Source organism: Capra hircus, chromosome 7 (assembly GCF_001704415.2).
Source record: "Capra hircus breed San Clemente chromosome 7, ASM170441v1, whole genome shotgun sequence".
Lineage (NCBI taxonomy): Eukaryota > Metazoa > Chordata > Mammalia > Artiodactyla > Bovidae > Capra > Capra hircus.
This window is the reverse complement of record NC_030814.1, coordinates 5,533,350-5,559,386: the sequence shown is the minus strand read 5'-3', so window position 1 is coordinate 5,559,386 and position 26,037 is coordinate 5,533,350. Positions and strand designations below refer to the sequence as shown.

General features: G+C 38.7%; 1 long non-coding RNA gene across 1 annotated transcript; it reads right to left on the bottom strand.

Annotated features, from left to right (window-relative positions):
* On the bottom strand, nucleotides 17,118-25,649 carry LOC102181209. The gene is made up of 3 exons (XR_310194.3): nucleotides 25,269-25,649; nucleotides 18,867-18,974; nucleotides 17,118-17,414 (listed from the first exon to the last, which is right to left on the bottom strand). It is a non-coding gene; the product is annotated as an uncharacterized LOC102181209 (long non-coding RNA).

Below are 26,037 nucleotides of genomic sequence, written 5' to 3'. Positions count from 1 at the left end.
TGAAAAGCTCTGTGTGCAAGACTCTCTGAATGAAAGAGAGGGGGGATAACACAGCCTGAGTTACCGAGCGCAAAGCTAGCTAGGCCTGTGATCTTATGCAGTCCTCACACTTGTCTAATTGAAGGGAAAATACGAAAAGATAATAAGCAGTGAACTGATTTAGCTTTATTGCCCCTTTGGTAATTACCTTTCTAATGTTAATGTGAACGCTGAGAAGAAGAAGACGAAAGAGTCGGAGGAGGAGGAGGAAGAGGTGCAAGGACAAGGTGAGGGAGAAAGCAAGAGTGAAGGAGAACGCTAGCACCAATAAGGACAAAAATCAGCACAAACACAAAAGCTTCAGCTTGCCTAGTGCATATCTTCTTAACGGATGATGATTTTGTCGGGTACTATGTAAAATTCTCTTTATACATGAAGCCTTTTAATCCTCATGTCATCGACGTGTGGAACCACAGTTATTCCTGCATTACAAATAAGAAAACTGCGGCTTGGGCAAGGAAAATTAGAGCTATCCAGTTCGTGCATTTCCACGTTTAAATTAATGCTTACTTTCGTCAGACACTGGCGGCTCAGAGGTTAAAGCGTCTGCCTGCAATGCAGGAGACCTGGGTTCGATCCCTGGGTCGGGAAGTTCCTCTGGAGAAGGAAATGGCAACCCACTCCTGTATTCTTGCCTGGAGAATCCAAGGACGGAGGAGCCTGGTGAGACACGACTGAGCAACTTCCCTCACTTCACTTTGTCAGACTCTAATGTTGGTGCTTTTATGCTGCACTTTCTGTATACATTCTTGGATCATGTTCGCCCACTGAAACGTATTTTGGTAAAGTAAACTATAGGTTGTTTATGATGTTAGTATTTTTCCATTTCATTTCAGATAAAACTTTAAGGACAACATTTATTCTGCTATGTTTTTCTTCTTCAGATACCAAATATGCATACAAATAAAATAAGAAAAAGTTAAGAATTAACTTAAAGGAAATTGCTTTTACTTTGATAATTAATATAAATATTTTATCACATATTACTTTTGCATAACATTATTTTCTTTTAATATATTGACTATATCAGCTTTGCAAAACTATCTGGTGGGCAAATTAGTGGGCTTTTAAAAATTCTTACAATGTTCTTGCTAATAAGCCTCTGATCCCTTAAAAGAGTAATAACGAGAGGAAAAGGCAAAATTATAATTGAAAGCCCTTTATTGTTTTTGGAGTTAAAATTCCAAATAAAAGTTACCTCTTAACACCATATGCGACATAAATTATTCTTGTTGATGTAAACAGGAGTTCCAATGAAGAAGCTGGTAACATATGGACCTGGCATTTTGTTAACTTAAAAAAAAAAAAAAAAGTTTTGCTCCATTGATGTTGTTCAGAAGAGGGATTCCTAGAACAAAACACCAAGTTGCTAAGTTTAACTGTTTTAGGATATCAGTGATTATTTGGTTTAGTGTTAGATTTGAAACAGAGAGATGTAACTTTAATGTTGCTTACTTTGTGACATTTAGTATCCAAATATTCTATTAAAAAATGATACTAGAAAAATTTAGTTGAATTTTTCATTGAGATAGCTTGAGTTAATTTTAAGCAATTTTCTAGTATACCAAAAATTGAACACTAAACTGTAAAGATTATAAATAAGGTTTGAACATTTTCGAGAGACATCATTATGTCTGTTAAACTATATGTAAGACTCCCTGTGGTAGATTTATTGAAAAGTCATCCAATTATCCGTCTCTCATAACTGAGTTGACTCCACAAGAGGCTATTCAGAGTCCTCACAACGACGCTGAGATAAACCTTTGACTAGCCTGGCCAGCAGAGTATGGCGAACGTGATGATTTTCCAGTACCAAGTTTGAGTCTAATGGCTTCATTGCTTTTTCACTTCTCTGGGACTCCTACCTACATTGCTGGAAAGAACTGTAGAGCTCCAAGTCAGCCTATCTGTCTCAGGGGAAGAAACCCCAGAAACGGGAAACAGCTTAGGGAAGACCAGAAACAGTTTGTTACTAAACTTGCAGATACATGAGTGAGAACCAACTAGAAACGCGGTGGAGCAGGCCTGTAAGCTGGTGAGCAAAACTGCAAATGCTTATTGCTTTAGCCGCTGACTTTTGAGATTGTACTGTTCGGTCATGTTATTTCGGCAATGTATTTGTACAACATTCCTTCCTCTCCCTAGAATAAATGATCCACCATTTCTTGAGTCAGCATCACTTTTCAGAAGCCAGAGAATGGCAATGCACAAAAGGGACGAGGCATGCAGGTTCCAGAGCAAGGAAACCCGGCCCGCGGCGTTTACGGGTGTTACTACGAGGCACCAAAATACGGTTGCGCACAGCGCGCCTGAGCTTTGTGCACAGATAGACCGAGGCTTCAATGGGGGTATCAACACTCACAGACTGTCCATCAGCGTGGGCCAAATGGCCCTTCTGCTCCCTTTTGAGATAGTTCTCATTGATGCTGCTACTGTTGAGCACTTTTCAAAGAAAAACTGATGTTTAAATAACTCACTTTGAGCTCTGTATTTGTCCAATGTAGAGTATTGATCCTGAAGCCAAAAAAAATCTTATTCACTCCCTGTTAACTTTTGGGTACCACTGCCAAGAGAAAATACATGAGTGAAAGACATAAGTCTGTGTTGTATTTGATAAAAGCCATTGTAGAAAATATATATTTTTATTAAGCTTTGTACTACATATATAGAGTGTATACACACACACACACACACACACACTTATCTATATGTATATACCAAAAGACAATGCTTTTGCTCTTACAGTAACTTAAATCAAGCAATGATAATACTTTCTATTCTGTGTAGATACATAAGTATCACTTATTTCTTTGAAGCAGGAAGAGATGCCTTAGAAGACTGCATGATTTAAGTGTACTAAATTTTTAGCTGTTTCTGGAAAGTTCCTGTGAATTGTTCCAGTTGTCATATAATAAGTTTCAACTTATTCAATCTATTAAATGTGATATAGAACTTTTACAGAGACTCACTGACACCTAGACAAAAGATCTGTGTAAGAACGTTAATATAACTATTTGTTACTATATGGAAAAAAAAAGTTGACATTTTTGTCCCTTAAAACGTCTAGTGGTTTGGTGTAAGGTTCTAAATGCACCGAAACTTAAAAACAATACAAATATGAAACAAATTTGTATCAGTCATATGTGCCTATGACAGAAAGTCAGCAGAGACTGGGGATCAAAGTGAAGGGAGATCAACAGTAAAGTAATAAATGAAAAACTGTTTGGAAGTTAAATTAGAAAAGATTTGTCAGACTGCTTTTAGAAATCAAAATTAGCATTCTTTAGGCACAATTTTTCTAGTTATTCTGGACTGAACAAATGATTCTTTGTGTCTTTACTTTCTCTCCCCTTCTATTTCCTACTTCCTTTCCCTTCTTCCTTTTCTCTTCCTTTACTTGTTTATTTTTGAACAAACAATTTTGATAAGATGGCTCCAGTTAACTAGGAAGGAACCATTTTCCTCCATATCTTGCAGCTCAGCTCCCCAGATGTTGTTTAGATCAGAAAGCTTAAAGAGTAAATTTTTTTTTTAACCTACTCTAAGATATCTGCCCAGAGAAGGCAATGGCACCCCACTCCAGTACTCTTGCCTAGAAAATCCCATGGACGGAGGAGCCTGGTAGGCTGCAGTCCATGGGGTCGCTGAGAGTTGGACACAACTCAGTGACTTCACTTTCACTTTTCACTTCCATGCTTTGGAGAAGGCAATGGCACCCCACTCCAGTGTTCTTGCCTGGAGAATCCCAGGGATGGGGGAGCCTGGTGGGCTGCCATCTATGGGGTCCCACACAGTCGGACACGACTGAAGCGACTTAGCAGCAGCAGCAAGATATCTGCCAACATGTGTTCATCTCGAATTGACCTTCAGTCTTCAGGGGACTGCAGAACTTTCTTAATGTGATGAGTTACTGGTCTCCGTGCCCTTGTTACGATTTATCATACAGGAAGAAACTGAGCATACCGCTAGCACAACCCAACACAAGCACAGTCTTCCAGGGGCACTCAACTATAGCCTCAGAAGAGAGGTAGCTCTCTGTCTTAGGAAATCCCTGACTTAAAATTGCTTGCTTTGGATCCCTTTTTAGTTGTGACCTAGTTGAGAAACCAGATGTCAGCAAGCTCTGGCTACCGTGGTTGCTTTATTCTGAGTAAAGGTATATTTGTTCACAGGGTAGAATTCATTACTTTATGTTTATTAATATACAAAACATGCATGGATGTTATAGCCTACAATTGTAATCCTAACCAAATTTTAGTAATCTCCTTATAATAATTGTGATATTTTTTTCTCTCATATAATTGACTTAACAGTGAAATGTCAAATATATGTTAATATCAATACTTATCTTTTTTAGGTACAGATTATATATATTGAATATTTTAACTCTCCAGTAGGAGAATATAATGCCTGCTGAAAAGCATAATAAATGTGTTAAGATGCTCATTTTATGCTTTAGACTTATTCATCATGCTTCATAAGAGAAAAGCAAATATATATCCTTAATTATCTAAAAAAAATCTGTAAAACAATGTTTCATGGATTCAAAAGTTCTGTCATTTACTGTCATAGATTTAATAAGGTGGAGGTATCTCTTCTTTTACACATCTCCATTTGATTTCAACAAATGCATAAACTTTGACATGGCCAAAATATAAACCTTTCAAGCTATTAAAGTCAGTCTTACATGATCAAACAAATGTTTATATCAAACCATTCATTCAGTGATGTGAAATTCAGTTCCATCTATTCAGTATATTAGTGTTTACTTGAAACAGGTGACAGATGTATCAGAAAGAAGGTAGGCTTGTGATTGAAATTCAGGCTTCAATTCTCAAAGCTCTGAATTCTTCAGCAAGCTTCTCAATTGCCTGAAACTCAGACACTTAGGGGAAAATCCCAATCTCAAAATGTAAATTGCTGAGTATATATTGAGTGGCTAGCATAACTGAATAATCCATAGAAGGTGATTGACACTCAAAAGGGAGTCAATAAATGTCAGTATCCCTGTTTTTTTCAATTAAAACTTTATAAATAGAAATTATAGGAAATTTATCTAAAACAATACTGTTATCCAAAAACACATGGAAAATCTAGAAATTCAAAACTAAATATGATGGCAAAAGTATCTGAGAAATGAGTTGCAGATAAATAACTTTAATTGTGTATGTAGTTTAATACACCAAGTGACTGCAGTTTGAAGAAAGAATCATCAAAAGTGTAATTTCAGAAGAAAAGTGCGAACTAGGAAAGAGTCTTGGAATAAGCATCTAACAAAACTTTCCATCTTTTCTCAATATAATTTGTTTTGTTATATATTCATGCATTTAATTTCAGTTCTATAATTAAGAACAAAAAATATATGTAAATGTCCTTAATAAATCACTCACATATTTATAATATTATAGAGCTTACAACAAATTTATTTTATTCTGGAAATTGTAGTAAGATTCATAATATCTTTGCCTGTTTTTTATTTTTTAGCATTATTTCTTAATTTTGAATGTTGGATTTATGAGCCATTCAGTTTACACTAAAGTAAAACATGTTCTTTTTTTCTCTTCCTGAATACCATAATATTATTTTTCAGATGGTTTGTATTATCTAGAAGTGTGTCAAGATTTGAAGATGCTAATGTTATTTTAAAAATGAATTGGTTCTCATTTATGGGTTAGAATAAATGAAAGCATCCAATAATAAGTACTGTTTGTATATATATACACATATATATGAGAGCAGCGTGCTGTTATCATGCACCTCTTGTATATTTAATCTTAGATATAAAATTTGACAAATATCTAAAAGCATACTTAACCTTATAAACAATTTAAGCTATTTTCAAAAGAACATGATTTAAAGTCACAATGAATAAAAAATATTGTAGGCTCCATAGTATTTTAAAATATCAATAAAGAACACAAATACAGTCCTTCACAACAGAAGGGCAACGGTTCTAAAATTTTTTTTTGTATATTAAAATTTTGTTTTTTGTTAATATTTTGAACTCAGGAACTTTCCCTGGTGGCTCAGCCATAAAGAATTCACCTGCCAGCGCAGGAGACACTGGTTCGATCCTTGATCCGGAAAGATCTTTGTGGCACAAAAGAATTAAGCCTGTATGCCACAACTACTGGGTCTGTGCCCTAGAGCCCAGGAATCACAATTCCTGAGCCCACTCATGGCAAATACTGAAGTCCATACTCCCTAGATCCCTTGCTCTGCAAGAAGAGCCGAGACAATGAGAAGCCTGTTCATCGCAACCAGAGAGTAAGTCCCACTCGCTGCAGCTAGAGAAATGCCCGTGCAGCAACAAAGATTCAGTGCAATCCCCCCAAATAAATAAATGAATAAAAATTATTTAAAAAATTATGAACCCGGAACTCTTTTGACTACAAAAGTATGCAATATGTTCTTTAGGTTTCTAACCTTAGTTTATAAGACCAACTTAAGTGTCCATTTACAGTAAGAAACACAAACATAATACTATATATATTCAATGTTTTTGCTTGAAAAACTGAAACAGAATTCCATTGAATTCACTGATTACAAAAGGAGGATTTGTCTAATTGTTACTTCCCACAACCTAGTGCATGAGCAAATCCTAAAGTTAGCAATAAACTAGAATCAGGACCAAAACACCATCAAGGTTCTCTATTCCCATCTCTACCCCCTGAAATTCTCAGGGCACCATTTTTTACTTTTTTGTCTCTGAAGAGCAAAGTTTTATGATAACCAGTTTACACGAGATGTAACTGACCCAGCTTCCAAGTTTATAGCTCTTCTATCCATAGATACACTAGCCTATGGTTTGCAAATTTTTGTTCTGGTTCCCAGAACAGGAACTTTCATCGGCCCTGAAAAATGCTTGGCCTAGTCAGTCGTATCCATGAGAGCAGTATCATATTTTATAGATCTGCGGTCTCCTGCTTTAACTATGCCTGGAGAATACAGAGCTGCTTGTGATGTTCCTGGGAGGGATTCAGTTCAGTTCAGTCGCTCAGTCGTGTCCAACTCTTTGCGACCCCATGAATTGCAGCACGCCAGGCCTCCCCGTCCATCACCAACTCCTGGAGTTCACTCAAACTCATGTCCATCGAGTCGGTGATGCCATCCAGCCATCTCATCCTCTGTCGTCCCCTTTCCCTCCTGCCCCCAATCCCTCCCAGCATCAGAGTCTTTTCCAGTGAGTCATCTCTTTGCATGAGGTGGCCAGAGTACTGGAGTTACAGCTTTAGCATCATTCCTTCCAAAGAACACCCAGGACTGATTACCTTTAGAATGGACTGGTTGGATCTCCTTGCTGGGAGGGATTAGATTTGGGAAATCTCCTAAATACCTAGTCAAGGCAACCAGAAATAACCCTGGTGGGCAGAAATGATAACAGCCAGGTATTTGGCAGGAGTGGTTCATTTAAGAAAAGAATTCAGGGCAGCAAAATCACAGCAGAAGGCGAGCAGAGAAGGGAAGGGGAGGGAAGGGAAAGGACAGAAAATAAGAGGAACCCAGGGGTTACAGAATGTAATTTCTCATTTGTGCATCTCAGCTGAAATCTTTACATTGTACTAAATAAAATCAATGATATAAGCACCACCCTTCGGTAAACACTGGCTAGAATATGCCATCCTTATCTTAAAAAAAAAAAAATCAAATGATTTGTTTTGACAAGTTTTCATAATAGCATAGGTGTTTTCCCATTATAAGTCTAGTAAAAACAGGTGAAAGAAAATTAATTTTTCATATATTACCTTTGCCAAATTGTGACTACAAGAAACTGAATAAAAATTATGTACATAAGTTGTTTTATATGTTTTACAGGTAGATCTCAAATGGTGTCAGAATAGAGTTCTCAGCATACCGTTAACATAACTTTCATTCCCCTGTAGGCTTCCAGCTGAAAATAAACTCCAGTCAGCTCCCTTATCTCTGCTCCCAATAGAAGGGAAAAGATAGCTAATCTTTCAGTACAATTAAGTATAGAGAAAAGATCAAGCCTTTTTCTAAAAGAACCAGATACCTCCTGCCAGAAAATTTATCTGTAAGGGTTATCAGGAGTTGTCTTAAAGTCAATCCCAAATATAAGAATCAGAGGACTTTCTGGGCTGCATTTGAGAAGACAGAAATAGAGTGGCCTGACAATAAGACAAGTTGTGAAAAACAGTGGCACTGGTCTCAGCACAATTATCCTGATTTAAGAAAGGATAAATGCAATGTGTTAAATGGTATATGCTTCGTTTTCCCACTACGATCAACCAGGCTTAATGTAGGATATATCCTAAGGGGTAAGTCAATTTATCCTACAACACTTGCCCTTAGCCAAATTACCCTACATTAGTGACTCCCAGAATTTGGCATGCTTCCCAAGAACTTTGAAAGACTTACAAAAACTGAGCTTGTTGGGTGCCACACCAGATTTTCTGATTTTAATAAGTTCCTAGATGATAAAGGAGAAGGCAGTGGCACCCCACTCCAGTGCTCTTGCCTGGAGAATCCCATGGTCAGAGGAGCCTGGTGGGCTCCTGGGGTCGCTGGGAGTCGGACACGACTGAGCGACTTCACTTTCACTTTACACTTTCATGCGTTGGAGAAGGAAATGGCAACCCACTCCAGTGTTCTTGCCTGGAGAATCCCAGGGACGGGGGAGCCTGGCGGGCTGCCATCTATGGAGTCGCACAGAGTCGGACACGACTGAAGCGACTTAGCAGCAGCAGCAGTAGATAATAATGCTGCTTTTCACTCTCAGGACAGGCTTTGAGGACAATTGACCTCAAGTGCACTTGCTAGTGACTGAGTGTGCAACAGGAGGGAAAGGGGCAAGGCACAACGTTGGAAAGAGGACCTAGCCCAAGGACACAGTTTGAACAGTTTAGAATCACATGGGTCCTAGATGGCAGACAAGTCGACTTTGATTCAACTTTGATCCTCAGTCAGCAAGCTAAAAGGCACAGCTCGAGGTGCCCTGACAGCTCCAAGGCCCTGACAAAAAACCAAGGAGGAGGTGGTGGGCCAATTCCTGGAAACCTCCACCCTTTCCCAAGAATAATTGCAATAATCCCTCCACTCATTAGCATATGAAATTACCCAGACTACAAAAATGACCATGCCACATTTTGTGTCTGCACTAGCCCTCTACCAGGCCCATATTCTCTCTGTAGAGTATAAATAAGTCAGTGAGTTCAGTCACTCAGTTATGTCCAGCTCTTTGCAACCCCATGGACTGCAACACTCCAAGCCTCCCTGTCCATCACCAACTCCTAGAGTTTACTCAAACTCATGTCCATTGAGTCAGTGATGCCGTCCAACCATCTCATCCTCTGTCATCCCCTTCACCTCCCACCTTCAGTCTTTCCCAGCATCAGGGTCTTTTCCAATGAGTCAGTTCTTTGCATCCGGTGGACAAAGTATTGGAGCTTCAGGTTCAACATCAGTCCTTTCAATGAATATTCAGGACTGATTTCCTTTAGGATGGATGGGTTGGATCTCCTGGCAGTCCAAGGGACTCTCAAGAGTCTCCTCCAACACCACAGTTCCAAAGCATTAACTCTTCGGCTCTCAGCTTTCTTTATATTCCAACTCTCACATCCATACATTATTGGAAAAAACATAGTCTTGACTAGACAGACCTTTGTTGGCAAAGTAATATCTCAGTTTTTTAATATGCTGTCTAGGTTGGTCATAACTTTCCTTGCAAGGAGTAAGCGTCTTTTAATTTCATGGCTGCAATCACCATCTGCAGGGATTTTGGAGCCCCCCAAAATAAAGTCAGCCATTATTTCCACAGTTTCCCCATCCATTTTCCATGAAGTGATGGGACTGGATGCCATGGCCTTAGTTTTCTGAGTGTTGAACTTTAAGCCAACTTTTTCACTCTTCTCTTTCACTTTCATGAAGAGGCTCTTCAGTTCTTCAATTTCTGCCAGAAGGGTGGTGTCATCTGCATATTTGAGGTAATCGATATTTCTCCTGGCAATCTTAATTCCAGCTTGGGCTCCATCCAGCCCAGCGTTTCTCATGATGTACTCTGCATAGAAGTTAAATAAGCAGGGTGACAATATACAGCCTTGACGTACATCTTTTCCTATTTGGAACTAGCCTGTTGTTCCATGTCCAGTTCTGACTGTTGCTTCCTGACCTGCATACTGATATCTCAAGAGACAGGTCAGGTGGTCTAGTATTCCCATCTCTTTCAGAATTTTTCACAGTTTGTTGTGATCCACACAGCTAAAACATTTGACGTAGTCAATAAAGCAGAAATAGATGTTTTTCTGGAACTCTCTTGCTTTTTCAATGATCCAGCAGATGTTGGCAATTTGACCTGCCTTTTTAAAATCCAGCTTGAATATCTGAAAGCTCATGCTTTACATATTGTTGAAGCCTGGCTTTGAGAATTTTGAGCATTACTTTACTAGTGTGTGAGATGAGTGCAATTGTGCGGTACTTTGAGCATTCTTTGGCATTGCCTTTCTTTGGAACTGGAATGAAAATTGACTTTTTCCAGTCCTGTGGCCACTGCTGAGTTTTCCAAATGTGCTGGCATATTGAGTGTGGCACCTTCACAGCATCATCATTTAGGATTTGAAATAGCTCAACTGGAATTCCATCACCTCCACTAGCTTTGTTAATAGTGATGCTTCCTAAGGTCCACTTGACCTTGCATTCCAGGATGTCTGGCTCTAAGTGAGTGATCACACCATCATGGTTATCTGGGTTGTGAAGATCTTTTTTCTACAGTTCTTCTGTGTATTTTTGCCACCACTTCTTAATATCTTCTGCTTCTGTTAGGTATACCATTTCTGTCCTTTATTGAGTCCATCTTTCCATGAAATGTTCCCTTGGTATCTCTAAAATTCTTGGAGAGATCTATAGTCTTTCCTATTCTATTGTTTTCCTCTATTTCTTTACATTGATCACTGAAGAATGTTTTCTTATCTTCTTGCTATTCTTTGGAACTCTGCATTCAGATGCTTATATCTTTCTTTTCTCCTTTGCTTTTTGCGTCTCTTCTTTTCACAGCGATTTGTAAGGCCTCCTCAGACAGCCATTTTGCTTTTTTGCATATCTTTTTCTTGGGGATGGTTTTGTTCCCTGTCTCCTGTACAATGTCCTGAACCTCCATCCTTAGTTCATCATGCACTCTGTCTATCAGATCTAGTCCCTTGAATCTATTTCCCACTTCCACTCTATAATTGTAAGGTATTTGATTTAGGTCATGCCTGAATGGTCTAGTGGTTTTCCCTACTTTTTTCAATTTAATTTTCAGTTTGCAATAAGGAGTGCATGATCTGAGCCACAGTCAGCTCCTGGTCTTGTTTTTGTTGACTGTATAGAGTTTCTCCATCTTTGGCTGCAAAGACTGTAATAAATCTGATTTCAGTGTTGGCCATCTGGCGATGTCCATTTGTAGAGTCATCTCTTGTGATGTTGGAAGAGGGTGTTTGCTATGACCAATGCATTCTCTTGGCAAAACTCTATTAGCCTTTGCCCTGCTTCATTCCATACTCCAAGACCAAATTTGCCTGTTACTCAAGTGTTTCTTGACTTCCTACTTTGGCATTCCAGTCCCCTATAATGAAAAGGACATCTTTTATGAGTATTAGTTCTAAAAGGTCTTGTAGGTCTTCATAGAACTGTTCAACCTCAGCTTCTTCAGCATTAATAATGTGCTTCTCTCTAAATCTGAATAAACCCACTTCTAACCTATCACTTTGTCTCTCATTGAATTATTTCTGTGATAATACATTAAGAACCTGAGCTTCATTAGGTCCTGAAACCAGGTACCATGGGTTTTGCCTGGGTTTGAGTCCCAGCCACGTGTGTTCAAATCCCAGGCAGAGTTTTGGCCAGATTCAAGTCCCAGTCACCTGTGTTCAAGTCCCAAGCAGGGTTTTGTCTGGGTTCAAGTCCCAATCTGAGGTACACAGTTTCAGCTGGCCACCACGAAGGGACAGCAGTAAGGTAAGAAAAGGTGTAGAGTTAGGCCTTGGTCCTAAAGAGGTCCTAAAACTAGGTACTTGGGTTTTGGCTGGATTCAAGTCCTAGCCATGTGAAGTCCCAATCTGAGGCAAATGGTTTCAAGTTCAAAGATAAAAATTTAAATTTAAGTTTCAGAATGTGTGCTACTTCCATCAGTGATAAAGCTGGATGACAGTTATAAGCACAACAGTAATAATGATAACAGGGTAAGAGCATGCTATTTATAGGGATCAAAATTTGCGTGTTCCTTTTGCACTATTATTTTAGTACGTTACATTTTTTTGAAAGAAAACAAGGGCTCTAAGAGATCGCTACTAATACAAAAATATAAATGATATATAGAACTGCTTCTTAGCATACTCTTCCTTAGGAGTTACATTGAAATTGTCAATCAAGCTTTAGCAGGGGGATTAGTTAAAAATCAGGTTCTTGGTGTATCCCCTCAGATGTCATGGTATGAGTTACCTCTGTGTCCCAGAGTCTATTTGTTTAGAAGGGAGCCAAGTGATTCCTGGGTATGGTGCTAGTACACTCTGTTCTGGTATATATCATCCCCAAATAACACTGTGAGTACACTAAAAGAATCAGGATATTCTTCTATTTTACTGATAAGGAAATATGCGTAGAGTAATAATGCACTGTCCAATGTCCCAAGATTGTGAGTGTTAGTATCAGAATTCAAACTGATGTCTTTTCACTTTGAGTTCCATTCTTCCATTCACTGTATCAAGTCGTATTAAAAACATGAGTGAGAATAGTGTTCATAATGTCCAAACAGTTGATATTGATACAGTGTTTTCTCTTTGTTGGTACTTTTGTCAATATCATTGTTATTTTGGAATCTGGGATGTCGAAAACATTTTCAAAGAACTTGTAATCAAAAGAGAAAGAGTTTGAAGTTCATACTGAGTGTAACTGATTTTGTCTGCTGCTACTGCTGCTAAGTCACTTCAGTCGTGTCTGACTCTGTGTGACCCCATAGACGGCAGCCCACCAGGCTCCCCCGTCCCTGGGATTCTCCAGGCAAGAGCACTGGAGTGGGTTGCCATTGCCTTCTCCAATGCATGAAAGTGAAAAGTGAAAGTGACGTTGCTCAGTCGTGTCCGACTCTTCGTGACCCCATGGACTGCAGCCCACCAGGCTCCTCCGTCCATGGGATTTTCCAGGCAAGAGTGCTGGATTGGGGTGCCATCGCCTTGTCCCATTTTGTCTTTACATGCTGAATAAAACCTCACAGTGAAATACATGGTTAAGCAAAGTCTTAAAACAAAAAGAAGAACTTGATAAAGTGGTAAGACATGAGAACTGTTTTCTATCTGCTTGGCTTAGAAAACTTTATTTAAGTTATATGAAATAGGTCTGGTAAAATGCCAATGAGTAGTTCTGAATCTACTTAATAAATGCATATCACTTCCTTCAAACTATATATATTTTTGAAGCTTGTAGAAAATCCCAAAGTTTTCACCAGGTCTCTGCTTATAATTTGAAATATATTTCATCATATAAAATATTTGGAAACTTCTCATAAAGCATAGTAAGCCTCACCTGAAATTAATTCCAAGTTTTAGTCCATTTGATCTCTTGACTCTTAGGAAAGAGGTTGATCTACATTCAGCCTCATTCAGAAGTAAAGTTTCTATTTTCTTTTCAGCAGCTCAGAGTTCAACTCCATGCATATTCACTCATACACTGGGACTTTTGTTAACAAATGAAACTGTGAGTGCAAGGGGAACACTTTCCAGTCCTCACCATGGATAGGGGGTGGATCAAAAAGAACTGTTAAATGATGATTAAGTTCTTATATCCCTGCAAGCTCCCTCTGACTGGCTAATAGAAAAAAGCTGGCGAAAACCCCCTTTCTCTGTTGTCAAGCCAACATTTCTATTGTGAACACTATTTCAGCTGGGCTTCTTAGCAGTTTCATAAAAGAAGCCCATCAGGATTTTTTTTTTTTTTTCTTCCACATGCCTTAGTCTATATGCTGCTTAATTGCAACGGAACATTAAGAGTTTCCTTCTGCCTTGCTTAGTGATCTCCCTCTTCTTGAATTTCTCCTTTCCATATGTGTTTAATATGTCAAACAATCATAGGTAAAAACCAAAAACCATATTCACCACATGCAAAAATAATAATAATTATGTGCAGCCTCCAATCAATACCCATGGCTTGCACACTAAGTATGGATTCTGTGCTTCACAACTCTAAGCAGACAAACTGAATATGCTTTAATCAATTTTGTTTTCATAGACTTTAGATCCCCTATTTTAATTAGCATAATGAACAAATAATTTCTTCCATCTCATCCTTGTCTCCAAGAAGAGTTCATTAAACTGATTGCATTTATCTTGTTAAAGAGAAACTTTCATTCCACCCTAACCCTGATTTAGTTTCATAAAGTTTAGCACTTATGAAAGTAGAAACAGTATAAAATTGCTCAGTTTTTGAACTTTTGATTCTAAATCCTTTAGTGAGCTGAAAGAATTTTCCTTACTAAGAAATGCAGTGAGTCTATATAAAAGCCTCTGTGGAATAAGATGTCAGTTTATAAATCCTCTGGCTTTCTAGTTTATGTGAAGGTCTTAGTCTTTGCTTCCATCCAACAATAAGATTGTTACCACCTGAGGGAAGTTGAACAGAATGCTGCTGCTGCTGCTAAGTCGCTTCAGTCGTGTCCGACTCTGTGCGACCCCGTAGATGGCTAGAAAACATTTCCTAGAATAAAGTTATGGTTTTGCTGTCATTGTCATTAAACACAGAGTGATTAAAACGTTTCTTCCCTACTCTTTCTGTTACTTGAGAACTCTCTTGCTTTCACTTTTGACATTGAATACCCATGATAACTAATAAACGCACATATTAGTTTATATTAAACACTTTAATCATATGATTCCTAGACTCTGACACTGACCTTACCACTCACTCATTTCTAACTTCACACTCTAAAATTAGCTTAAGTAACAACTTGTATTTTAACTTTAAATTGACACAATCATTTTTCTACACATTTGTCAGTACGGCCTAAGTCAGCTTCTTAATTTGATATAATACACAGTTCTTCTGTGTAGGAAGAGAAGTAACAGTACATACTGACTGTTTCCTTGCTGTGCTATTAGATATAGAAAGATAGAAAGTGAAGTCGCTCAGTCGTGTCCGACTGTTTGTGACCCCATGGACCGTAGCCCACCAGGCTCCTCCATCCATGGGATTCTCCAGGCAAGAACACTGGAGTGGGTTGCCATCTCCTTCCCCAGTTAGATATAAAGGTTTAATAATTAACCAAATATCTATAACCAAGAAGATTCAGAATTTTAAGGGCTCTCTCTAATTAATTTTTCTAAGTTTTTTTTTTTTAATGTGGCAACGTATATAGTTTCAGTTCAGTTCAGTCACTCAGTCGTGTCTGACTCTTTGCGACCCCATGGACTGCAGCACTCCAGGCTTCCCTGTCCATCACCAACTCCCAGAGTTTACTCATACTCATGTCAGTTGAATTGGTGATGTCATCCAACTATTTTATCTTCTGTCATCCCCTTCTCCTCCCACCATCAATCTTTCCCAGCATCGGGCCCTTTTCCAATGAGTCAGCTCTTCACATCAGGTGGCCAAGTATCTGAGTTTCAGCTTCAGCATCAGTCCTTCCAATGAATATTCAGGACTTCCAATGAATATTCATTTCCTTTAGGATGGACTGGTTGGATCTCCTTGCAGTCCAAGGGACTCTCAAGAGTCTTCTTCTTCAAAAGAATCAATTCTTTGGTGCTCAGCTTTCTTTATAGTCCAACTCTCACATCCATACATGACTACTGGAAAAACCATAGCTTTGACTAGATGAACATTTCTCAGCCAAGTAATGTCTCTGCTTTTTAATATGCTGGATAGGTTAGTCATAGCTTTTCTTCCAAGGAGCAAGCGTCTTTTAATGTCACGGTGGCAGTCACCATCTGCAGTGATTTTGGAGCCCCCCAAAATAAGTGTGTCACTTTTTCCATTTTTATCCACGTACAAATTTGATCAACTAAAGTGAAGATTAAGGATGATTGTTTAGTGTGTATATAAATTTATGGATTTTGCTAAAAACTTTTTTCTTATCATGGTGGTTTTTGAAAATAATTTTGCAACCTTCTAGAATTCCATGTGAGTTCATTCTAATATGCATAATAGGTTGAGTTTTGAGTTAAAAAATTTTTATTTTCTGAGAATTTGAAAATAAAATCATACCATCCATGATAGTAGGCTTTCAATTTATGCAGGAAATTCAATTTAATGAGCATTTAAGTCTAAATCATGACACTTAATGATGTATGGCATCTCAATGCGTAAAAAGTATGATCATAATTTCAAGGACTTCATAATTTTGGAAATATGTAATTGGAGACACCTCACTCTAATTATAATGAACAACAGCAACAGAAATTGCCAGCTTGAAAAACCTCACAATCACTTGACAGATAATTCTCTATGATATGGCCAGTATTCAAAAACTTGTTCTAAGCCCTTCATTGAGTTACATGTGAACAAAATAGGCACAGAGATTTTATTTAATTTACTATAAGTCATGAGCACAGAAAGATTTTTTTTTCCTTTTCCATGTTGAATGTGTTTCTTCCTATCTTGTTTAATATCCCCATTTAAAGTCCCTAGTAACAGTCTTCTTAAACATGTGGATATTTAAAGAATTAATATATTTCCCAATACTACTACATAGTAACAATCTTGAAAGTCAATATGCTTTACTTTTTGTGTGTGAGATTGGAGGGGGAATGAATTATTAGAAGTAACATTATTTTAAATTAACTTTTTAATTATTTTACCTTGAAGCAGTGGTTTTAAAATGTGACCCAAACACAGTAATTGAGACACTTTCAGGAGGTCCAGGAGGTCAAAACTATATGTATACTCTATTAAAATGTCATTTGTCATTCATTTAATTTGACTTTGCACTGATGTCATCAATAAAATTGACAGAGGAACACTCCTTGGGTGCAAAATTTAAGGGAACACCAAAACATTCAGGAATCCATACAGATAGTATTTTAGTGTAATATTTTAAAATTTTAAATTTATACAGAAATATGTGATAAAAAACAAAAATTTAAATATATATCAATGCAATATTGGGGTCTTAGGAAAAGCGTTCCAACATTTTCATTATTTTTAAACACATTAATATTCTGGAAAAAATAACTATTAAATGTAATAACACAAATATGTGTGAGCTATCTCAGTCATGTCCAACTCTTCGGGACCTCATGGACAGTAGCCTGCCAGGCTCCTCTGCCCATGGGGGTTTCCAGGCAAGAATAGCGGAGTGGATTACCATTTCTTACTCCAGGGGATCTTCCCAACCCAGAGATGGAGCCTGTGTCTCCTGAATTGGCAGGCAGATGTTTTTACCACTGCACCACCTGGAAAGCCCCAAAACATATAGAAACACATATAAACATATAAATGTGTTAAAATATTAAAAATATGTAAAATTCATAAACACACATTTTGCCTTGGGCTTCAAAATGGTTTTTTCAGGCACTAGTGACTAAACTGCTGGGAGTCTTAACCTGAATTCAGGTAGTAGCACACAACTGTATTAGCAGAATTGTATATTTTTCACCATCAGATACTTGTAGAAAAACTATACTGAAAAATGAGTATCTTCAATAGGGCAGATTAAATCTTTATTCAGGAATACACATGCTCTTAGTATTGTGCATGAGAAATTGGGAGGTACGATTCATGCATTGCATCTCAAATTAGTACTGTTGCATTCAAGAAGAAAAATAAAACTTGTGTGATTATTTGAGTTATAGGCTAAACTAGCTGCTTTTATGCAATTGTTTCCTCAAAATAGTGGCTAATCAATAAACCAGAATGATTCAGAGTTGGGTATTTAGCAAAATATTTCTTGAAGATTAAATGAAATGGGCCAGTCATGTGAAGGGGACAAAAATGACATGATTTATTCTCAATGATACTATTTGATCCTCCAAAACATGTTAGAATACCTGGAAAACTTGTAAATTCCATCAAAATTTGGAAAAGCTGTATAACTCAATGGTCCAATATTTTATGAAGAACAAAGGCACAATTTTAGATTAAAAATATATTCAGAGTGTAAGGTAAGCCAATGAATTTTAATATAACAGGACATGGAAAGTTCATTCATATATTTTCAGATACCATACTGTAACTAGTCTTTAAAAAAATACTACTTGGACAATTTGGGTTCACTATCAAAGCAGAATTTCTAGGATTATCTGGAAAGGTTTTTAAGCACTTCCTTTTCAAGTCATTTATCTATTTCAGTCTTTATTTTTACCATATACTTCAATAAAAAACAAAATATTCCAATAAATGCAATGCAGAAATAAATAGGATAATTAAAATCCATGCTATCTTTTCTTTTAAATTATTTTTAAATATGGTTAATTTTCATAAAACATGTAACCCATTTATGTTGATATGTAATAGTTTATTATTGTATGTAAATAAATCAAATAAACTTAAAATAATTCTTAGTTGTATTTTTAAGTCAAATTAAATCTTATATCTAACCATGCAGGATAGAATTACATAGCCAGAGCACTGTGGTTGTGAGAAATTTATGTCAACAAGTAGAATAAAGTTTACAAAGATGATGTTATAATATATTAATAAATTTGGCTTATGTCTCAAATGAAAAATGACATATTCATACGTTTTACAAATGGAATTCTCTTGGCCACTCAAGACATTAAAAGGGAGAAACCGATGGCAGGGATATAAGTAAATAACTGCAGGAATCTAGGTGAGCTATGACTGGTGCCTGGACTAAGTCAGTATAAGCCAGGAAAAAATAAGTATTATACTTAAGGGATACTTACAAGATAAATTCTTCTGGAATGGTTTAACACAAAATTGTGTATAGTTGATGAAGAAGAAAGGAGTTTGGTGATGAACTTGATCAGCTGGGCAGGTGACGAGAATATTATCTGAAATGTAAAAAGATGTGGTCCAGTTGGGGTGGCCAAATAAAGTAAGCTTATGAATATGTTGAATTTGAACAGACTATGGGATAATCAGAAAAATAAAGCAGGCAAACACATAGGTACATCTGATATTCCAAGGGGAGATCTGGATTTGCAGGCAAGTAATTCAAACTTACCCATTGTAAGTTTGTAAATTTGGGTATATTACTTATCTCCTTAACTATGAAATGATGGTAATTATAAATTACTGAGACATTATCTGACTATAATGAAATGAAAGCGTTAGTAGCTCAGTCATGTCCAACTCTTGGTGACCGCATAGACTATAGCCCACCAGGCCCCTCTGTCCATGGAATTTTCCAGGCAAAAATACTGGAGTGGGCTGTCATTCCCTTCTCCAGGGAGTCTCCCCAACTCAGGGATGGAACCCAGGTCTCCCACATTGTAGGCAGATTCTTTATCATCTGAATCACCAGGGAAGCCCTTATCATGAAATCAGTTCAGTTCAGTTCAGTTCAGCTGCTCAGTGGTGTCTGACTCCTTGTGACCTCATGGACTGCAGTACGCCAGGCTTCCTTGTCCATCAGCAACTCCCAGAGCTTATCCAAACTCATGTCCACTGAGTCAGTGATGTCATCCAACCATCTCATCCTCTGTTGTCCCCTTCTCTTCCAGCCTTCAATCATTCCAGCATGAGGGTCTTTCAAATGAGTCAGTTCTTCACATCAGGTGGCCAAAGTATTGGAGTTTCAGCTTCAGCATCAGTCCTTCCAATGTGTATTCAAGATTGATTTCCTTCAGAATGGACTGGTTGGATCTCCTTGCAGTCCAAGGGACTCTCAAGAGTCTTCTCCAAAACCACAGTTCCAAATCATCAATTCTTTAGTGCTCAGCTTTCTTTATAGTCCAACTCTCACTTCTATACATGACTACCAGAAAAACCGCAGCTTTGACTAGACAGACTTTGTTGGCAAAGTAATGTCTCTGCTTTTTAATATCCGTCTGGGTTGGGTCATAACTTTTCTAAGGAGCAAATGTCTTTTAATTTCATGGCTGCAGTAGCCATAAATTACCTAACAGAGTGCCTGGCAGGTAGTTAATAAATGTTAACTGTCCCCTCCCTCTTTTTTCGGACAAGTGTTTGGCTCAGTGGTAAAGAGACTGCCTAGCAGTGCAGGAGACATGGGTTTGACCCCTGGATTAGGAAGATCACCTGGAGCAGGAAATGGCAACCGGCTCCAGTGTTCTTTGTCATGTTCAGGCACTAAGTTGTGTTCAGATCTTTGAAACTCCCAGGCCTGCAGCACGCCAGGCTTCCGTGTTCTTCCCTGGGAAATTCCATGGACACAGGAGCGTGGTGGGCTAGTGTCCATGGGGTCGTTAAGAGTGGAACACAACTTAGCAACTAAGCAGCAACAGCAATTAGAAGTCATTAGGATTAAGTACAGTTGCAGGCATGGAAATGATTAAGATCACCAAGGGAAAATTTATAGATTAACAAAAGCACTGAGGTCAAAACTCCAAACATTAACAATATAAATGCTCTTTACAAAGGAAAACAATAATTGCTCTCACTCTAAAATGCCAGAACTGATTTTCACATAGTCCAAAGGGCATATACTAAAATAGTTTACAGTATGAGGTAAACTCTCACAAGGCAATCTGATTCACTTCTTATTAAACAAAAAAAACCTTTCTTTTTTTAACTGAGCCTATATATATTTTGCTATGCAAAGTTGTATATGATCTTTTAAAAAAAAAAAAAAACAACACTTTTTCTTCTCTCCGTGAGTTTTCCTTGCTTTTATCTTTTTTTTAAACCTTACTTCCTCTTTTGCTTCAGTACTAAAGACACATAGACTTCACCTATAGTTGGTATAAGCAATTCTGAGAAGGCTGTTAGTGTATATTTTCTACACCGAATCTCTGAGTACCTTGGCAAAACACAGATTCCTAAGCCCTGCTTCAAATCAACTGAATTTAAGTTTTTACCACGATTCTTTTGTTGAACGACATTCTACCACCACTGCTCCAGATAGTCACCGTTGTGTTTTTACCCACAGAGGCCCTGTCATCCTATTTTCATTTTTATCCTTTGTGAGTAGGCTGAGTATAAATTTGAACCACTAGCTTATATGCGCTTCTTTTATGACTTTCTACAACGTTTTAAAACTTATTTCAGTTTATAGGACTTTTGACCTCCTCTATAAGATATGATCCTAGTTTAACAGGTTTTATTCATTCTCTTAAGCCAGAAAACATCATCTGAGATGTATATATACATTTATGTGGTTTATTAGAGAGTGCTCTCAGGAATTATTCCTATATGGAAAGGAGAAAACAGGCTTGAGTAGAGGGAGATATTGAAATGCAAAAAAAAAAAAAAAAAAAAAAGACCTCAGTCCCTCCCGTGAGCCACAGAGGAACTAGGAGGAACTTACATTGTTCCAAATTGAAGCAATGAGACCAGTCATTAGTACCACCACGTCAATAGGCGTGTGGTCAATAGTTTCTGGATTTCAGAAACTCCCCAAAATGGGTATAACCTTGAGTTAGGTAGCCTTTATCAGCAAAGGCCAACTTCTACTGAGTAAGTATGCTCTGAATTATCAAAAGCAGGACTTCCCCATTGACTTGGTGATAAAGAAACTGCCTCCAATGCAGGAGATACGGCTTTGACCCCTGGTTTAGAAAGGTCCCCTGGAGAAGGAAATGGCAACCCACTCCAGTATTCTTGCCCGGGAAATCCCATGGACAGAAAAGCCTGGTGGGCTACAGTCCATGGGCTCACAAAAGAGTTGGACACAACTTAGTGACTAAAATCAACAGCCACAAAAACCTTGGCAGGAGCTAAAAATGAGTGTCTCCATCCTAAACATGGGATCTGAATGGGGAAGTATAGAATCCACTACAGAATTAACAGATAGAGGTTGATTTCTGTACTGTTTGCCTTTATAGACACATTCATTCACTTCTTATGAAAGTACTGCCCAAGAACAGAAAAAGTAGGAGAAGGGAATAGTTTAGAGAGTAAGGAAATATTCGAGAAAATAGAGACTATAGAGGAGAGAGACTCACAGCCATAAAACAGTTTTAGATTTTTCCTTTATCCATCTTTTGTCAACTAAAATGTTTAATATTCTTAAGCGTTTGCAATTTGTTTAAAAACTGGTTAATCAAAGGTATTGCAAAAGATAATGTTGAAGAAGTATGCAATTTCCTCAGTTCTGTTTCATCACTGCAAAGATTAGAAACTGTGGACCAGTGTTAAAGGTCCGTTACTGTTCATTTTTATTAGGAAAAACCAAGAATAGTACACCCTCGAGGCGTGAGGTTGGGGTAATCTCAAAGGAGAGGCCTCAATTCTTATAGGCTTCCTCCTTTTATACATTGGTCTCTTCCCCGCTGAGCCTGCCATATGCAAATTGGGCTAATTAAGAAGGCAGACTGTTTGTTTCAGCTGAAGTTCTCTTTCTGGTCCGTGGATTTCATTTTGTTCCATTTTTGCGGGTTTTTTCCTTTCTTTGTCTTTTAGCCACCACCATTTTGGATTCCTCTTTCCTATTCTAGCTACCTAACATTCCACCTTCAAGAGATGGGAGGCCCAATTCTTTGGGATAGGGTTGTTGAGGTCTCTCTAGCTATTTCCTCCTGAGCTGGGATGGGGAGGAGTACTGGGCCTCTCCCTCTTGCTAGTCGAGCCTCAGAGTCCTTATAGAGGTGTCCATCTAAGGCTGTCCAGTCCATCTTAAAGGAGATCAGTCCTGAGTGTTCACTGGAAGGACTGATGTTGAAGCTAAAACTCCAGGACTTTGGCCACCTAATACGAAGAGCTGACTCATTGGAAAAGACTCTGATGCTGGGAAAGATTGAGGGCAGAAGGAGAAGGTGACAACAGAGGATGAGATGGTTGGATGGCATCATCGACTTGATGGACATGGGTTTGGGTGGAGTCTGGGAGTAGGTGATGGACAGGGAGGCCTGGCGTGCTGCTGTTCATGGGGTTGCAAAGAGTCAGACACGACTGAGGGACTGAACTGAACTGATCTAAGGCTGGGAGATATTCTCTGTAGTTGGCTGAAGTTTTATAAATCCTTTTTGCACTAGCTTGTTGACCTGGGCAGAGACAAAATGGGTTAGACAATTGATAATACATAGAACAATCATAAGCAGCATCAATATGGTGATAACAAGGATTAGTAGGGGCATTAGCCAACTCCATCCCAACATCAAAGGAGTGTTTGGGAGAGTCTTTTTGTAATTGTTTTTCCTGTAGTGCCCCAAATGGCACAGATTTGGAAGGAGAAGACTCTAGAGTAGGAGGTCAGTACAGAGTAGGTAGCCCCTGTGTCAACCAAGAAATTGTCAGAGCTACCTGCCACATCCAGTTTCACCCTTGGCTCCAGCCAATGAACATTCAGGACTGATCTCCTTTAGGATGCACTGGTTGGATTTCCTTGCAGTCAGTCCAAGGGACTCTCAAGAGTCTTCTCCAAACACCACAGTTCAAAAGCATCAATTCTTTGGCACTCAGCTTTCTTTAGGGACCAAATCTCACATCCTTACATAATTACTGGAAAAAACCATAGCTTTGACCAGATAGACCTTTGTTGGCAAAGTAATGTCTCTGCTTTTTAATACACTATCTAGGTTGGTCATAACTTTTCTTCCAAGGAGTAAGTGTCTTTTAATTTCATGGCTGTAATCACCATCTGCCGTGATTTTGGAGCCCCCAAAAATAAAGTCTGACACTGTTTCCACTGTTTCCCCATCTATTTGCCATGAAGTGATGGGACCGGATGCCATTATCTTCGTTTTCTGAATGTTGAGCTTTAAGCCAACTTTTTCACTCTCCTCTTTCACTTTCATCAATAGGCTTTTGAGTTCCTCTTCACTTTCTGCCATAAGGGTGGTGTCATCTGCATATCTGAGGTTATTGATATTTCTCCCAGCAATCTTGATTCCAGCTTGTGTTTCTTCCAGTCCAGCGTTTCTCATGATGTACTCTGCATAGAAGTTAAATAAGCAGGGTGACAACATACAGCCTTGAAGTACTTCTTTCCTGAATTGGAACCAGTCTGCTCTTCTATGTCCAGTTCTAACTATTGCTTCCTGACCTGCATACAGATTTCTCAGAAGGCAGGTAATGTGATCTGGCATTCCCATCACTTTAAAAATTTTCCAGTTTGTTGTGATCCACATAGTCAAAGGCTTTGGCATAGTCATTAAAGCAGAAGTTGATGTTTTTGCTGTTTTGATGATCCAATGGATGTTGGCAATTTGATTTCTAGTTTTTCACATCAGGTTGGCAAAGTATTGGAGTTGCAGCTTCAGCATCAGTCCTTCCAAAGAACATTCAGGACTGATTTGCTTTAGGGTTGACTGGTTTGATCTCCTTGCAGTTCAAGGGACTCTTAAGAATCTTCTCCAACACCAGTTCAAAAATAGCAATTTTTCCGGACTCAGCTTTCTTTATATTCCAACATTCACATCCATATACGACTACTGGAAAAACCATAGCTTTAACTAGATGGACTTTTGTTGGCAAAGTAATGTCTCTTCTTTTTAATATGCTAAGTTTGTTTAGAGGAACCAGAGATCAAATTGATCCAAAGCACTATGCAAAGATCAAGGAGTGGGTGATTCCCCAGTTGTTGGAGTATTCCTCCCACTCATTAGCATATGAAATCACCCCGCCCAAGGAAAACTAACCACACTGAGACATCCATAAGCTGAGCTTCATTAGGTCCTGAAACCAGGCACCATGGGTTTTGTCCGGCTTGAATCCCTGCCAGACACGACTGAGTGACTAAGCACAGCACAGAGTCCCTGCCACGTGGGTTTGAGTCCCAACTGGGTAAACAGTTTCAAACACAGCTTTCAGAAACAGAAACATGATGACCTGCCCAATACTTTGTAAACAGCGGCATAGATGGATAGAGGAGCCGAAGGACAGGAGGAAAAAGCAGTGAGAAAATCATGCTGAGGAACCACTTTCATAATTTGCTAGAAAAACTGCTAAATGCCTGACCTGTGCCCACAATTTTCATTGTCCTGATCCTTGGCACAAAGGAGATTAAGGACAGAAGAACCCTCACCCACTTGGGCAATAGCTACTGAGGCACAGCAGATAGTGCAGCCTTCAGGACACATGGGGGAGTAGCCCCTGCCAGAGTTCCTCAGTTTCACCCCTGCTGATCACAGGGGGTTTGAGGAGACAAGAAACAAGTGATTGTAAAGAAATTAAGATTTTGTTAGCCGTATTTTCTTCCAGCCATAGGGGCGAGGACCTCCTACCTTAACCGGAGGTCTCCTGGAATCTGAGACTGAGCTGCGCGAGGTTTCTGCTGAGTTCCTTTTTTGTTGCCCTGGTTTCCAGCACGCTGGGCTTCTTGTTACTTCCACTGCGCTGGGTTTCCTTCACCTTCAGCGTCCACCACGTGAGCTTTCACCGAGCTGGGCTTCTGTGTGCTTGGTCTCCACCTTGCTGGGGCAGAGTTTAGATTGTTTCAGCGAGGTTACATCCAGGGCCTGGCACCAGATATGTCCGGGGAGTGTGTAATTTCCTCAGTTCTGTCTTGCCACAGTAAAGATTTGAAATGTCAGACCAATGTTACAGCTGGGTTACAGCTCAGTTTTATTAGGAAAAATAAAGGCTAGTACACCCTCGAGGGGTGAGGGCGGGCGGATCCCAAACGAGAGGCCTTAATTCTTCTGGGCTTCTTCCTTTTACACATTTGTCTCCTCCTCTCTGAGCCTGCCCTATGCAAATTAGGCTAACCAAGAAGGTGGATCATTTGTTTCAGCTGATCTCACTCTGGTCGATGGATTTCCTTTTGTTCCATTTTTGCAGGCTTTTTCCTTTCTTTGTCTTTTAGCTGTCGCTTTTTTGGACTCCTTTCTCCTATTCTGGCTACCTAACAACAACATTTGTGATAAGATGTGTTTCAAAATCTAGTTTTATTCAATATGATTATTTTGAAAGTAATGTTCACAAGTGAGCAAGCTGTTAGTTGCTCCCAAATAGAATGCTTTTTCATGAGTATTATGTTTCATTTATCTTGCT